At 65.4% G+C, this 14,013-nt stretch overlaps 1 protein-coding gene and 1 long non-coding RNA gene across 6 annotated transcripts in view; one reads left to right on the top strand and one right to left on the bottom strand.

The window, feature by feature from the left end:
* Positions 1-2,607: 2,607 nt before the first annotated feature.
* LOC132026268 (uncharacterized) lies at positions 2,608-3,912 on the bottom strand. The gene is made up of 2 exons (XR_009406841.1): positions 3,480-3,912; positions 2,608-3,029 (listed from the first exon to the last, which is right to left on the bottom strand). It is a non-coding gene; the product is annotated as an uncharacterized LOC132026268 (long non-coding RNA).
* Positions 3,913-6,573: 2,661 nt separating this feature from the next.
* The window catches only part of PEAR1 (platelet endothelial aggregation receptor 1), a 19,064-nt gene continuing 11,624 nt past the window's right edge, over positions 6,574-14,013 (top strand). For 2 of the 5 annotated variants that reach the window (XM_059413618.1, XM_059413614.1), the window contains exons 1-2: positions 6,574-6,661; positions 13,713-13,817. The gene's annotated coding sequence lies outside the window, so the exon portion shown is untranslated. Of the gene's footprint in view, positions 6,662-7,054; positions 7,148-7,200; positions 7,222-13,712; positions 13,818-14,013 lie in introns of those variants that run through there. The other 3 variants (XM_059413615.1, XM_059413616.1, XM_059413617.1) reach the window with 3 other exon arrangements.

Genomic DNA, 14,013 nt, shown 5'->3' with positions numbered 1-14,013 from the left:
CTCATGGAGCCCCCAGCCATATCCTGAGCGGGAGCTGAGGTGCCTGCGTCTTCCCTGAGGGAGACTCGTAGAGACACAGTGTAGGACTGTGCGGAGGAGACGACTGAGGGCCAGGAGCAGACTGGGCGACACGGGCTTTGCTTGCATGCGAGTGTGACGCAGAGAGAAAAAGAGCGACGGGGGGGTGGCGAAGTTGAGCTGGAGAGATTCAAGGGGGCCGCCCAGAGAGCAGGAGACAGGGCCCTCTCTGAAGCTCAAGGACAGGCCAGTCGGGGTCCCATGGCGGAGGCCAGGCCCCCTCCACGAACACTGGGATGTTCCGGGACACCTTGCTGCCTGGATCCGGGCAGCCTCCCCTGCTCCTGGGAACCAGGTGCCGCTGGCGTGGTGCTGGGTGGTGCCCCACGGGGGAGCCTGTCAGCCCCGTCTCACCCCCCGTGTGTCTGGTTTGGGGTTCACGTGGGACAGTCTCTGGGAGGAGGTGTGCGTGGATTTCGTTCTCCGCACACAGCTGTGCTCGCTCCTCTTCTCCAGGTGGAATCAGGAAGGATGGGAGCGGGGGAAGCGGCTCCGGGGTCTGGCTGCCCGCCTCGCCCAGGCTTTGCCGCCCTGGGCCGGCCCCCGGGGGGTGGGCGCTGGCACAGGTGTGGTGTGCTGGGGCCAGGACGCTCGCCCTCCCTTCCTTCCTTCCTCGGGACGCCTTCCTGCCTCTCTTCTTCCCTTTACCCTCGGAAGCCCGGAGGAGGGAGAGGGAGCGGCTGGTTGGGCCGGGGGTCAGACTCATTCCTTCTGCCCCAGAGGAACTGGCTTCCCCTGCGCTGGGCTGGGAGAGGAGGTAATTAATGACAGCGAGGCGGGGGGGGGGGGGGGGCATTCAGGGCTAATGTTGGTATTAATCAGGAGCTGGTCCCCAGCGAGGGATAGCGTTCAGCTGGGGCAGTGTGTGTGTGTGTGTGTGTGTGTCCACACGCACACTGAGAGTGAGGGTCTGGGGGGCACCAGGAGCCCTGGACTCATGCCGTCAGCCTCTCTCCCTCTCCATAGTGCCCCTCCCTTGTCCTTGCTTAGTGGAAGTTCCTCCTGCTATCTGTCCTCCGACCTCCTGCGGGCATCCTGATGGAGGGCCAGGATCCCTCCCCAAGTCCAAGTCCACCCCCTAAGCCCTCCCGCGCCCTTACTGCCGGCCAGTGCATTAGGTGATTCCTGAGGCTGCCGGCCCTGCTAATTGCCTCTCATACCTCTCTCATCACCAGGGCGGCCCCCCACCAATTCCATTAGCCCCCCCTCTCTCCCCTGATAGCCCCTAAATCAGCCCCAATTATTCACAGGAGGGGGTCTGGGCTGAGCTGTGATTACAGCTCCAGTGGGGGGGGTGAGGGACGGGAACTGGAGTGGGCAGGGCTGGGAGGGGTGAGGTGGTGGGGGCCGGCAGGGCAGGGACAGGGACGCCAGGCGAGAAGGTGGGCAACCAGGCTTGTAGCTCCTTTTCCAGGGTCCCTTGCCCACACCTGAAGACCCAGGAGGGTAAGGGAGGGGCCGGGTGGGCACGAGCCCTGTGGGTGGGCTGCGCCGGCCAGCGTCTTCAGCATCGCGGCCAAGCGCGGAGACAGGCTTGGGGAGCAGCGAGGAGGCTCTGACCTTCTGAGCTTTCCTTTTCTTCTTTTTTTTAAGATTTTATTTTTTTATTCAACACAGAGAGATCACAAGCAGGCAGAGAGGCAGGCAGAGAGAGAGGAGGAAGCAGGCTCCCCGATGAGCAGAAAGCCTGATGCGGGGCTCGATCCCAGGACCCTGAGATCATGACCTGAGCCAAAGGCAGAAGCTTAACCCACTGAACCACCCAGATGCCCCTGGGTTTTCCCTTGAGGCTCTCTCTGCCTGCCCCTGTCCTACCTGTGCTGGCCACCACGTGGGTTGTTTGGGGCCAGGGGCCCCTCCCTCCATCTGTCTGTGCATCTGGGCCGTGTGGGGCACCCAGCCTGCTGAGATGAGCTGTGTGCTCGGGGGGCCCAGAGCCCAGCCTGCTGCACCGCTGGCCGCCACATCAGGACCCTCTCTCCAGCCCTCTCCGACTCCCTGGACACAGCCGCCTCTAGGGCTCCTCCGCAAGGCCTTCCCCTCCCAGAGGGATGAGCACCCCCACTCTGCGTCCCCCATCGGTGCGGTGGCCTCCTCCCACTGTCCCTGCTTCCACTGTGCTCCCACAACGCACGGTCACTCTTTTAAAGCTAGAACAGGAGCGTGACCCTCTTCTGTCCAAAATCCCCTCGAGGCTCCCCATTTCCTAGACACTCCAGCCGCCCTAGCACAGCTGACAGGGCCCCGTGGGATCCGAGCCCTCCACTCCCCCGACAGCACACGGTCCCAGTCTCCTCGCTGGTCTCTGCACCTGGCACGTGCTCTGGCCTCAGCGCCTCTGTGGCCTGGAACGCCCTCCCTGCGGAGAGCTGTGTGGTCCCTCTTCCTCTCCTCTAGGTCCTCCCCTGGAGGTTCCCTGTTCAGCGAGGGCTTCCCTGACCCCCTTTCTAAAACCAGGACCCCCAGCACTCCATCCCCCTCTCCTGCGTCGACAGCCTGTTTGTGACAGCACAGAGGTCACGGGACGCATCACGATTTTACGGATTTGTCTTCTCCCCACCAGCCCCACAGTTAGGCCGCAAGCTCCATCTTTCCGTCCACGTCCAGGCAGAGGCTTTGCTCTGCTTTGTTCACAGCCGTCGTCCCCATGCCATGCAACAGTAGCGGCTCTACAAACCTTCGGTCCACGAATGAACGAACAATCGCGTCGCAACTAGCACGTGGGCTCTTGAGAACCGGGGACTTGACTTCTCGGCTAATGCAAGGTTCTAGACGAGTGCCGGGTTGTCAGTAGGGTCTGTCCCATAAAAGCGGCCGCCACCATCATCGTCAGCGTCGTCTCCTCTGCGTCCTGGGCCCAAGCGCAAGAGCCGGCTTGTTGAACGGAAGAATGGAGGAGGCGGGCGCTGGAGCCCGGGTTGTGGGTTCACGCCCCATGCGGGGTACAGAGACTGAAAAGAAGAAAAAGAAAAGAAAAAAGAACGCGGGCCTTGGACCCCTTGTCCGCTCTCGGGAGGCAGGAGGAGGTCCATCGGCCCGGCCGCAGGGCTGGGCCCAGAAGCTGAGGCGCAGGCGGCCCCGGGGCTTGGAGGCTCAGGGGCTCCGACCCCGCGCCGGCTCCGGATCCCGCGGGCGGTCTCGGCCGGTCCCCGTCCCCGAAACCCCCAGAGTCCCTGCTCCGCGGCGAGCCCGCCTCTCCCTCTGCCTCCCCCTCCGCGGCTCCCCCTGCTCACGCTCTCGCTCAGTCGCCCCCAAATGAATGCATTTTAAAAGCTTTTTGGGGGAAAACAAAAAAGGAACACGGGCTCGATGAGGCAAGTTTAAGGTTCACACGCGCGGGTGGGGAAGGAGGGAGAGGCCGGACAGGGTCCCAGAGAGCGCGCCAGGGCGCCGAACCGAACCTGGAGGGCGGGGAAGGCGGGCTCAGGTCCGAGCGGAGCGCAGGTCCCCCCCTGGCCCCTAGGAGGCGGTGCATCGGGAGCCTTTCCAGGCCCCTCTGGCCTCAGGGAAGCTCCTCCTCTATGGTCTTGGGCCTCCGGACGGAGCCGTGCGTCGGTCTCTGCTGCCCCCTGCTGGAGCCCTCCGGTCCGCCAGCCGCAGACGCGTCCCGCGCCGCTCCTCGCGCTCCGGAGCCGGCCCCGCGCTCCGCGCTCGCCCGTCTCGCGCGGGCAGGAGCCTCTCGGGCGGAGTCCGGGCGCCACACACGGCTTTGACCCCGGACCGGAAGCCGGGACGCCGCTCGGGTTCGTCCCGGGCAAGCCCACAGACCCCCCCGAAGGAGCCGCGGGGCAGGGGCGCCTGGCGGGCTCGGAGCGCGTGCCTGCCCGTCGCGGGGCCCCGGGTTCGAGCCGCACGCGGGGCCGCTCGCGGGGGACCGGGGCAGCGCGTCCGGGCGGACTCGGGCGCAGACGTTCCGAGCGGCTTCCCGCGCGGCCAGCGGGAGGCGGTGCGGCGGGCCTCGGTGACCCCCCAGGCGCCTGCGGGGAGCGAAGCCCGCCGCGAGCGAGCAGCGCACAGGCCGGCCGCGCGGACCCCGCGACCCCCGGTTCCGCGGCTGCAGGGCGGGGCGGGGCGGTCGCGCGCGGGGGGCGGGGCTGCGGCTCGACGTGCGAAGGTCACCGGGAGTTCGACGGCGCGGAAAACTAATTAGATTTATTTATTGTGGGGGCGCCGGGGGCTCGGTGGTTGGGCGTCTGCCTCCGCCTCGGGCCGCGATCCCGCAGTCCGGGGATCGAGCCCCCCGTCCGGCTCCCTGCTCGGCGGGGAGCCTGCTTCCCCCTCCGCCTCTCCCCTGCTTGTGCTGCCTCTCGCAGTCTGTCAAATGAATAAATAAAATCTTTCTTGGGCCGCTTGCGTGGCGCGGTGGGTTGGGCGACCGCCTTTGGCTCGGGTCGTGATCCTGGAGGCCTGGGATCGAGCCCCACGGCGGGCTCCCGGCTCCGTGCGGACTCCGCTTCTCCCCTCTCATTCCCCCTCTCACTCACTCTCTCTGTCAAATGAATACACAAATCTTGAAAATATATTTATTTTAGAGCGAGAACGCGGGGCGGGGGGTGGAGGGAGAGAGACTCCGGAGCAGACTCACGGCGGACGCGGGCTCCAGCCCCCCGCGCCGGGCCGGCCTGCGTGGAAATCAGGAGTCAGAGGCCGGGCGGAGCCACCCAGGCGCCTGGCGGGGCCGGGAGGTTTTGTGGAAATCATGGGACTGAGGCGTCCGGCCCGCTGGGTCCGTGGCGCGCGCAACCCGGCCTCGGGGTGGCGACGTGGAGCCCCGCTTCGCGGCGGAGCTTACTTTTGAAAAGCTACTCTGAAGTGGAGGATACACAGGGTCACCCACTGGTCCAAGTTCATCAAACTAAGACACCACACCAAGTGAACGCGCCAGCCAAAACCACAAACACTGGGAGTCCACTTCTGCCACCGGGAGTAGTAGAATCCATGGACACAGAAAGAGGGACAGACAGGAGTGGGGGCGGGGACGGGGACGGGGACGAGGAGGAGGAGGAGGAGTGGGGCGCTGCTGTTTCCTGGAGACAGAGTTCGAGTTTGGGGTGATGGAAACGTTATGGAGATGGATGGTGGTTGCACGGGGTGGAGGTACTTATGCCACCGAACTGCGCTCTTTAAAATGGTTAAAGTCGGGGCGCCTGGGGGGCTCAGGGGGTTAAGCCGCTGCCTTCGGCTCAGGTCATGATCTCAGGGTCCTGGGATCGAGTCCTGCATCGGGCTCTCTGCTCAGCGGGGAGCCTGCTTCCTCCTCTCTCTGCCTGCCTCTCTGCCTGCTTGTAATCTGTCTGTCAAATAAATAAAATCTTTAAAAAAAATAACTTGTTAAAATGGTTAAAGTGATAAATTTTGTTACATAGATTTTTTGTTACATATATTACATAGATTTTGGCATAATTAAAATTTTTTTAAAAGATTTTATTTATCTGACAGAGACAGCAAGAGAGGGAGCACAAGCAGGGGGAGCGGGAGAGGGAGAAGCAGACTCTTTGCGGAGCAGAGAGCCGGAAGCGGGGCTGGATCCCAGGACCCTGAGATCCTGACCTGAGCTGAAGGCAGAGGCTTCACCCACTGAGCTCCCTAGGCGCCCCGAACAGTACATTTTTAAGTGGATACGTGTTTTATTGTCAGTCATGCCTCAGTAAAGCTGATTCGAGAAATCTCCGAGGGTGTCCGGCCTTGCTCTTTCCGAACCATGGTGGCTTTTGGGGGGCAGGCGGTGCAACCCGGGGCGGGAGCGCAGACCACGGCCCGAACGCTGCGCGGCCGCGGGCACAGCCGCCTCTTCCTGGGACGCACCGAGCTCGCGCTAAGGATTCGCGGACGCGGTCCACGCCGAGGGCTAGCGAGGGGGCGAGCGAGCCGGCCGGGTCACCAAGGTGTCCCCGGCCTTCGAAGAGGGCGGCGCGGGAGCGCGCTGTGGCCGCCAGGTGGCGCCGGCGGAGGTCGGGCCCAGGTCGCGGCGCGCCCCCCGGGCTCCTCTGGCCGGAGCGGAGGAGGCGACCCTGGGCCGTGGCCCGCCTCAGGTCGCGCGGTCGCCGGGCCGCCGGGGAGGTGCCCGCCGCAGACCGGCTCTTTGGCTCCCGGCGCGGGCCCACTTTGCGGCCCGGAAGGCTGAGGCGCGGGAGGCGGAGCAAGCCGGGGCCCTGCGGCTGCTGGGGAACCACGAGGGTCCCGGTCCCGGGCCCCCCGCTCCGCTCCAGGGCAGGCCGCCACCCCAGCACCGCTCCCTCCAGCTCGCGGCGCCCCCACCGTCCCAACGCCTCCCCCCCTCCCGCCGTCCCTAGCCCCCTCCCCGGCGCCCCCAGCCCCGGGCCCCCCCGGAGCCCCCAGCGCCTCCCTCCCCCGGCATCTCCCTCCCCGGGAGCCCTCAGCCCCCCTCCCGCGCTCCCCCAGCCCGGGCGCCCGCCCGGGCGCCCCCTCCACACTTCCTGCCTCGCGGGGCCCGCCCCCTTCCTGCCCCGCCCCGCCCCGCGGGCCGCGCGCCCCGCCTCCCCGCCGTCCCGCCGCCCCGACGTCCCCTCCGGCCGCCCGGCGGTCCCCACCCCAGGCCGGCGACAGCCCGGGTCCAAGGCAGGTGAGTGACTGTGCGCCCCCGCGCGCCCCGCGTCCCCCCTGCCCCGGGGAAGGGCTGCGGACGGCGAGTTCTCCTGCGTGAGGGTGCGGGCAGCGGAGGGGCCAAGGGCACTGGGGTGGCCCTCTGGGGGGACAGCAAGTTAGTGGCATGCAGAAAAGGCCTCTTCCCGAGCCCCCCCGGAGCGACTTGTGGGGGCGGGGGGTGGCGTGCAGCCGGAGAGCGGGGCTCCAGGTCCTCTGCTAGGCTGCGGGGAGGCGTGAGTGGCCACGCAGGAGTTCGAATCTCCACTCTGCCCCTTCCCGGGATGTAGGTCCTCTGTGCCCCGCGGGTCTTTCTGAGAGGGGACGCCCACAGCACCGCGCCTGCCCTGGGGTCGCCGCAGGCTCAGCCAAAGGACAGCTTGTCTCCTCGGAGCGCAGGCCTGATCAGGGCTCCTGTCACTGCTGGGGTGGGGGCGGCTGACAGGAGACTTGACCCTGCAGGAGGGTGAGCCGCTGCTGGGATGCCGCTCCCTGGCACCCGAGGCTTCGCCAGTTGGGGGCACAAGAAGTTGGCCACAGGTCTCCCGCATCTGAATGGGCAGAAAGCCTTGGGCTGGCCGGGTCATAGGAGGTGGCAAGGCTGGGGTGCGGGAGGCCCGGGGTGGGGGCTACAGGACCACCCCGCAGCCCCACCCCGTCTCCTGCCTTCAACGCGGGATCCTCACTCTCCTGTCCTGACCTCTCATCAGCGGCCTCTCCCGGGGCTGGGCTATGACCCCGGTCCCTAGGGATGGGAACAGCTTGTGCCGGCCGGAGGTTCCCAGGCTCGGCCAGGCCACTGCCCCTGGAGGGATTGGGCAAGGGGTCAGCTCTCAGCCTGGCCTCAGCTGGGCCGGGCAGGGCCATGGCGTGGCGGGGGCTCTTCCCTGACCCCCGCCCACCCAGTCCACGCTCTAGTGCCCGTGTGTGCGTGTGTGAGGCAGCGCAGCGTGTGTGGGGTGGCTCTCCTGGCCGGTCCCCTGCAGCTCCTCTCCCGCTCCCAGAGCACCCCGAAGGGTACCGGCCTACTTGCCGCTGTGGCCGGGGGCTTGGGGCTACCTTCCCTTCGTGGAGGAGCTCAGGGGGAGGCCAGGCTCGCCTCTCTGGCCCCCTCTCTCCACCGGGAGGTGAAGCCCAGGGTTGGCCGCTGTTCCCTCCCCTACCCCATTCCTATCAGGCTTTCCCAGAAGAGGAAACTGGCTCTCTAGGCAGAGATAGAGGTCGCCGGGCTGCTGTCTGCCTGTCCCCCACCAGCTGCTGGGGAGGGTGCTAGAGTCAGGCAGGGCCTCCACCACTGCGCTCCCCAGCATCTCCTCAGAGTGGCCTGGGAAACTCTGAGAAAGAGACTCCCTGGACACTGGAGGGCCTGGCTGTCCGAGCCCCGAGCCCCGCCGTCCTAGCTCGGCAGGGGGGAGTGTGGGCGCCATGCCTGGGCCGGGCCTAGAGACGCCAGCAGAAGGAAGGGGAGACCAAGAAGGAGAGAGGACGAAGATGGGGATGAAAGAGACGGAAACAGGAGAGCGGACAGTGACAGCGCGAACGAGAGCCAGAGGCAAGAAAGGGCGGACTTAGGCAAAGAGCAGAGACAGAGAGAAAGAACAGAAGGGCTGGAGGCAGAGGCGCGGGAAGAGCAGAGGGAAGGCCACGGGAGGAGATGGGAAGGGTGAGCACAGGCTTCGGGGGCTGTCCCCAGTCCCCCTCCCAGTCCCCATCCCGGCTTTGCCCTGGCCTGGCTGTGTGACCTGGGGCTCGTGACGTCCCTTCTCTGGGGTATTTCTGAAGTGTGACAGTGCGCACTCTCCCGAGCGCGGGGGAGTGGGCAGAAACCAGCCGCAGCACACCTTCAGGGGGGCTGGGGACAGCTCTCCCGTGGGTGCCCAGACAGAGGTCTCCGGAGGGGACCAGTGCGTGCGAGGCTCTGGGACATGGGGCCTCCCCTGCCCCACATAGGGCCTCAGGGGCCGGTCCCTCTGACTGGATGGGAGTGTGTGGATGGCCAGGGGGTGGGGCCCAGTCCCGAGGCCTGTGGCACAGGACAGGGCTCCGGCCGGTGGGCCCAGCCCCTCCTCCCCAGGTGACTCAGGGCCATGCCGGACTGTGCTCTCATCGCTTAGGAACTTGGGGGCCCGCCGAGGACGCCTGCCTGAGGTCAGGAGGGCAGGTCTGGAGCCGCCTTTCCCTGCCGAAGGGTGGAGGCTCCTTATGAGCTGTTTCCGGTTTTGAGGGCCCAGTGCCACTGCCCCGTCGGGGTGAAGGCACGTCCCAGGGGCCAGGCATCCCTGCGGGCTGTGCTGGCCAGGGCCAAGGCCAGGGCCAAGGAAGGTGGAAAAGCGCCCTGGCCCCACAGAGCCCCATTCCCACGGAGAAGGCCAACCTTAATGAAAGTGCCACAGCCATGGTGGTCGGTGGGAGTCCCCAGCTCACTTGTGGCCTCGGAGCGGCACAGACAGAGGGCGCCCCAGCCTGTGGGGGGAGGCAGAGCACGAACCTGCAGTCCCAGTGCCGGCCTCAGACCGCACAGGACACCGGGGTCCCTCCTCTGGGGGCCTGTGGAGTCACGGTTTGGCCTGGGTCTGCCCCACGTGCCCCCAGAGGACTGACACGGGTGCTCAGCCTTTGGCTGGACTCGGAGGAAGTGTTGGTCCCGTCTGGTTTGGAGCCTGCCCTGGGTGGGGGGACTGGGGGGCTCGTCTGGGCTGAGGGGGCCTGCAGGCTGGTGCTCAGGCCGAGGGAGCGAGTATTTGCACCCCAGGGGGATGGCCAGCCAGCCGGTCTGGTTCCTGGGTACCCAGGAGCCGCAGAGGGCGTCAGACAGGAGCGGTGGCCAGAGAGGAGTGGTGCTTTCTGAGGGTATCTGGGGGTGCCAGGGAGTGGGACGGGAGGGTCTGGAAGGGGAGTCACCCCCCCCCGGCCTGTGTATCTGGGGGTTCCCCTCCACCCAGTGCTTTGTTCTTTGAGGCGGATTCTTTTTTTTTTTTTTTTAAGATTTTATTTATTTATTTGACAGACAGAGATCACAAGTAGGCAGAGAGGCAGGCAGAGAGAGGGGAAGGGAAGGAAGCAGGCCCCTGCTGAGCAGAGAGCCCTATGCGGGACTCGATCCCAGGACCCCAAGATCATGACCTGAGCCGAAGGCAGCGGCTTAACCCACTGAGCCACCCAGGCGCCCTTGAGGCGGATTCTAATCCTGGCATTGCTGCTGGCCCCCCCGGTGGCCCTGGGCAAGTCGCTTTCCCGAGGCCTCCCCGTGACTGAGGACAGCGGTCAGAGGGCTCCTGTAGGCCGTGGCCATGGCAGGGCCTGGCCTGGCGTTGGCACCGGCCTCTGGGAGGCACGCGATAGACGTTCGGTGAATCAGAATCCCCAGGTTTCCCTGTTTCCTGATGAGTAAACAGGTCCGGCTGAGGACCCTCTAGCTTCTGTTTCCTGAGCCACAGAGAACACAAGGCCGGCCCCTCACCCCTGCCCCCTTCCCGGCCAGCCTCTGGGAGCACACAGGCTTCCTGCCCCTCCATCCGGCAGACAAGCCTGGAGTGCTGGCGGCCTGGCTGGGTGTAGGCGGGGTTCTGCGCTTGCGCACACACGCGGATACTGAGCCCTGAGGGGGCAGACTGGGGTCTCACTGCTGGGTGAGGAGGACTAGGTGATCCTGTCTCCATGGCCAAGACAGGCTTGGAAAAAAGCACAGAGAAACAGACGGACAAGGCAGGTCAATCCGGGGCCAGGCCCCCGTGCCTAGGCTAAGACACATGGCTTGGTGAACTAATGCAGCACGCCTGAGGGTGGCTTCCCTTGTGCAGTGAACACACTGCACAACTGTGCTGTGCCTGGCAACCTGGAGGAAAGGAAGGAGAGGAGCCCCTGGGGGGCTCAGTTGGAAAGGAAGGAGAGAGGCAGAAAGACACAGACCAAGAAACTGATGGAGGAAGATGAAAAAGGCAGAAAGCAGAGAGGTTTGTTTTTGTTTTTTTTTTAAAGACTATTGTTTATTTGAGAGAGAAGCGGGGCACAGGAAGAGAGAGAAGGAGACCGAGGCCAACTCTGCACTGAGCGTGAACCTGACGTGGGGCTCCATCTCAGGACCCTAAGATCATGACCTGAGCCCAGTCGGGTGCTCCCTGACTGAGCCTCCTAGTTGCCCCAAAGCAGGGAGACTTTTTTTTTTTTTAATATTTTATTTATTTGACAGAGATCACAAGTAGGCAGAGAGCCAGGCAGAGAGAGGAGGAAGCAGGCTCCCTGCTGAGCAGAGAGCTCGATGAGGGGCTCCATCCCAGGACCCTGGGACCATGACCCGAGCCAAGTCAGAGGCTTTAACCCAGTGAGCCACCCAGGCGCCCCAGCAGGGAGACTTTGATGAGAAGCAAAACGAAAACAGAAAGAAGAGGCTGAGAGCCTAGAACCTGGGCGGGGGTGGGGTTCTTCTGTCCCTGTGCCCGCACATGTCCGCGGAGCGGCTTCTGGGCTGCGGCTCTGCTCCAGGGGACTTACCGGCACTAATGGTTCCTACCCCCATCGTACCCCGCGAGGTGTGGGGGCCGCTGTCCCATTGCACAGATGAGGGAATGGAGGCTCATGGGCCTCCATGAGGTCACACAGCTTGTAAGTGCTTACAGCCAGGCTGTAAGTACTGTGATCTCTGGACTCCCTGACGGGACAGGAGGGGGCAGAGAGACAGAGAGGGGAGGGGGCTGGGGCACCAGGGGTGGGGGTCAGGCTGGGAGCTGGGTCCGCTGTAGCCAGGCGTCCTGTCTCAGCCCCGGCCTTTGGCTTGAAGGCCTACCTGGCGGGCAGCCCATTGTTCTTCTGAGGGATCAGGTTTTGTGGGGGGCTGGGCCCCCTCCCACCCCCACTTCCCTTCTCTGTGTCAGCAGCTAAGGCCCCATTCCCGGATCATCCCGGGGGTTCTTCAGAAAAAAACAAGAAACAGCTTTTCTTGGAATTGATACCCAAATGGTATGACAGTGCCAAGGGCAGGGGAAGGGGGAGGGGGGGCGACGGTGAGTGTGAATCCAGCACGTGGGGGGTCTCAAAGCCCTTCATCTGTCAATTCCCATCTTGATCTGAGGGACAGCTCTGCAGCTTTCAGCTCCTCTGGTGGGGGGGCGGAGAGCTGTGATTCAGCGCCCAGCTCACAGGCTGCTGACCTCTGTTGACCCCCTCCTGGAGAAAGGTTGGGGAGGGGAGCTGGGCAGGGGGAGGTCCTCCCATTCTCGGCCTCCTATAGACACGGTCACTCTCCTGTCCGGCAGGAGCGCTGCCCCCCCCAAGACCCAGACTCCTTTCCCTCCTCCCAAGGGGGCTGGGGCAGCGGGAGGACAGGGGCTCCCCCCCCCCCAAGGAATCCGCCTGAGCAGAAGGAGGGCTGGGGCTGGGCTGCGTGTGGGCCTGGAGGCCCGCTGGGGCATGGCTGGGGGAGGCCACGCTCGGGCCTGGGGGCGCTTGGGGCCCAGCGGTGGGGGCGGCTGCTTCGTGTCTGGAGGTGGAGGAGAGAAGCTCCGCTGGTTCCGGACTGGGAGCGCATCCCGTTCCCACGGCTCTGGTGCGTCCCGGCAGCCCCCCTCCTCCCGTCCGCCCCCGCCCCCTCGGCATCTCTCCCTCCGCATAACTGAGACTTTTACAAAGAGATGCAAAGCCCCTGGGATTCCCCTTCTGGGCTGGATTGATGGGAAGCACTGGGAGCGCCTGCCGGAGGCTGGGTTTGGATCCCACCCGCTGTGTGGCCTGGGCTGAGCACTTACTCCTGCCCATGCCCTCACCTGTGAACAGCGCGGCCTCCCATAGGGGAGACTGAGTCCCACCGCACCTGAGACGCGGGGCGGCTCCCTACCTTTCTCCACACAGTACACGAGGCCTGGGCCTCCAGGAGCCCACAGTGAGGGGGACTGGGGTGCCCTCCGTGAGGGCAGGACAGGAGCCAGCGCTGTCTGATTTAAAACCCTGGAGAGGTGGCCCCGGCGCTTGTGGGTCTGGGGGTGTTGGGATGGGCCCAGACGAAGTCTCAGAGATAAGCTGTGGGGCCAGGCTGGGGCTCTGGGCTCCTCGTCTGGCCTGGGATCCCCATTTCTTTGGGCTGAGGTTGGTCAGGCCAAACACTGCCCCTGCCCCTTCCTGCTGGGATCCCCCTCCCACCTCACCCCTCTCTGCGGACCACCCACTGGTTGCACCAACCCCACTGTCAGGCCTGCTCCTGACCCACTGGGACCCTGGTGCCTTCTGGGAGCCTGAGGCCCTTTGAGAAAACAGAATCTTCCCAGGCCTCCAGCCCCCGATCAGCCATTATCAAGGTGAACCCTGGATGGGCGGGGGATGGGGGGGTCGAGCCCTCCTCATTGTCCCCTGCCCACCTTCTAAAGCCCCCAGGTGAACCATTTCCTCTCGACCTTGGATTTCGAGGTGGTGACTGGCAGGAGGGGCTACTGTGAGGGCCCCTTGCTCTGCCTCAGGTCCTTCCTGTTGTGGGTTGTGGGGCATGTGCCCCCCCCCCAGCTTGGCACTCCGGGGACAGGGGTCCAGGAGAGGGGTTGCTGGGTGGTGGGAAATCTGGATCCCTTCAGACCGAGCCCCAGTCCAAGGACAGCTGGGGGCCCAGGCAGAGGGTGCTGTGACAACAGGGTAGGGGAGGGAGCTGTGTGGAGGCTCAGGATCCCGCAGCGGCTCAGCCACGGGAGGCCCCACGGGGACAGTCAACTGAAAGCCGGCACCACGGATCCTGGAGGCAGGCCCTGGACCTGGGAAGGCAGCCCTTGCAGGGCAGTTGTGGAGGGGCTCGCTGGGGGCGCAGGCAGAAGCAGCCAGGTCTGTTCGGGAGGGGAGGAGGGGTTGCCCTGGGACAGACCCTCGTGTGGCCTGGCTCTCTGAGGACAGGCTGAGTCTCCCCCTCTCCCCTTCAGAGGTGGCTTGGGTGCCCAGCTCGGGAGACCAGCCCCTGGCCCAGCCCCTACATCCCTCCCTCTGAGTTCAGGGTGTGGGGAGGAGGGAGCCCGTGACCCCGCTCCCTGCTGGAACCCGTCTCCGTTTCCTGTTTTCAGGCTCCGCATCCTGAGCGCTGGGATCCCCCAGGACACTACCAGGTCCCCCAGGCCCTGCCCCTGCTTCTCTGAGCCTCTCAGGCCGCAGGATGCCCTAGAGAGCTGGTGAGCGCCCTGAGGCCTAAGGGTGGAGGGAGAAGCACCAGGAAGGCCAGCGGGGGGTGGGGGTGGGGGTGGGGGTGGGGGGACACGTGCCCTGGGGGAGCTGTGACAGGGACACCCGTCATCCTCAGTGGGGACAGCCCCTGGGCCAGCAGCTGGGAGGTGGTGGGAGACGGGGGGGGGGGGGGGCCAGCCCCTG

Source organism: Mustela nigripes, chromosome 10 (assembly GCF_022355385.1).
Source record: "Mustela nigripes isolate SB6536 chromosome 10, MUSNIG.SB6536, whole genome shotgun sequence".
Classification (NCBI taxonomy): Eukaryota; Metazoa; Chordata; class Mammalia; order Carnivora; family Mustelidae; genus Mustela; species Mustela nigripes.
This window is presented reverse-complemented; position numbering and strand designations above follow the sequence as displayed.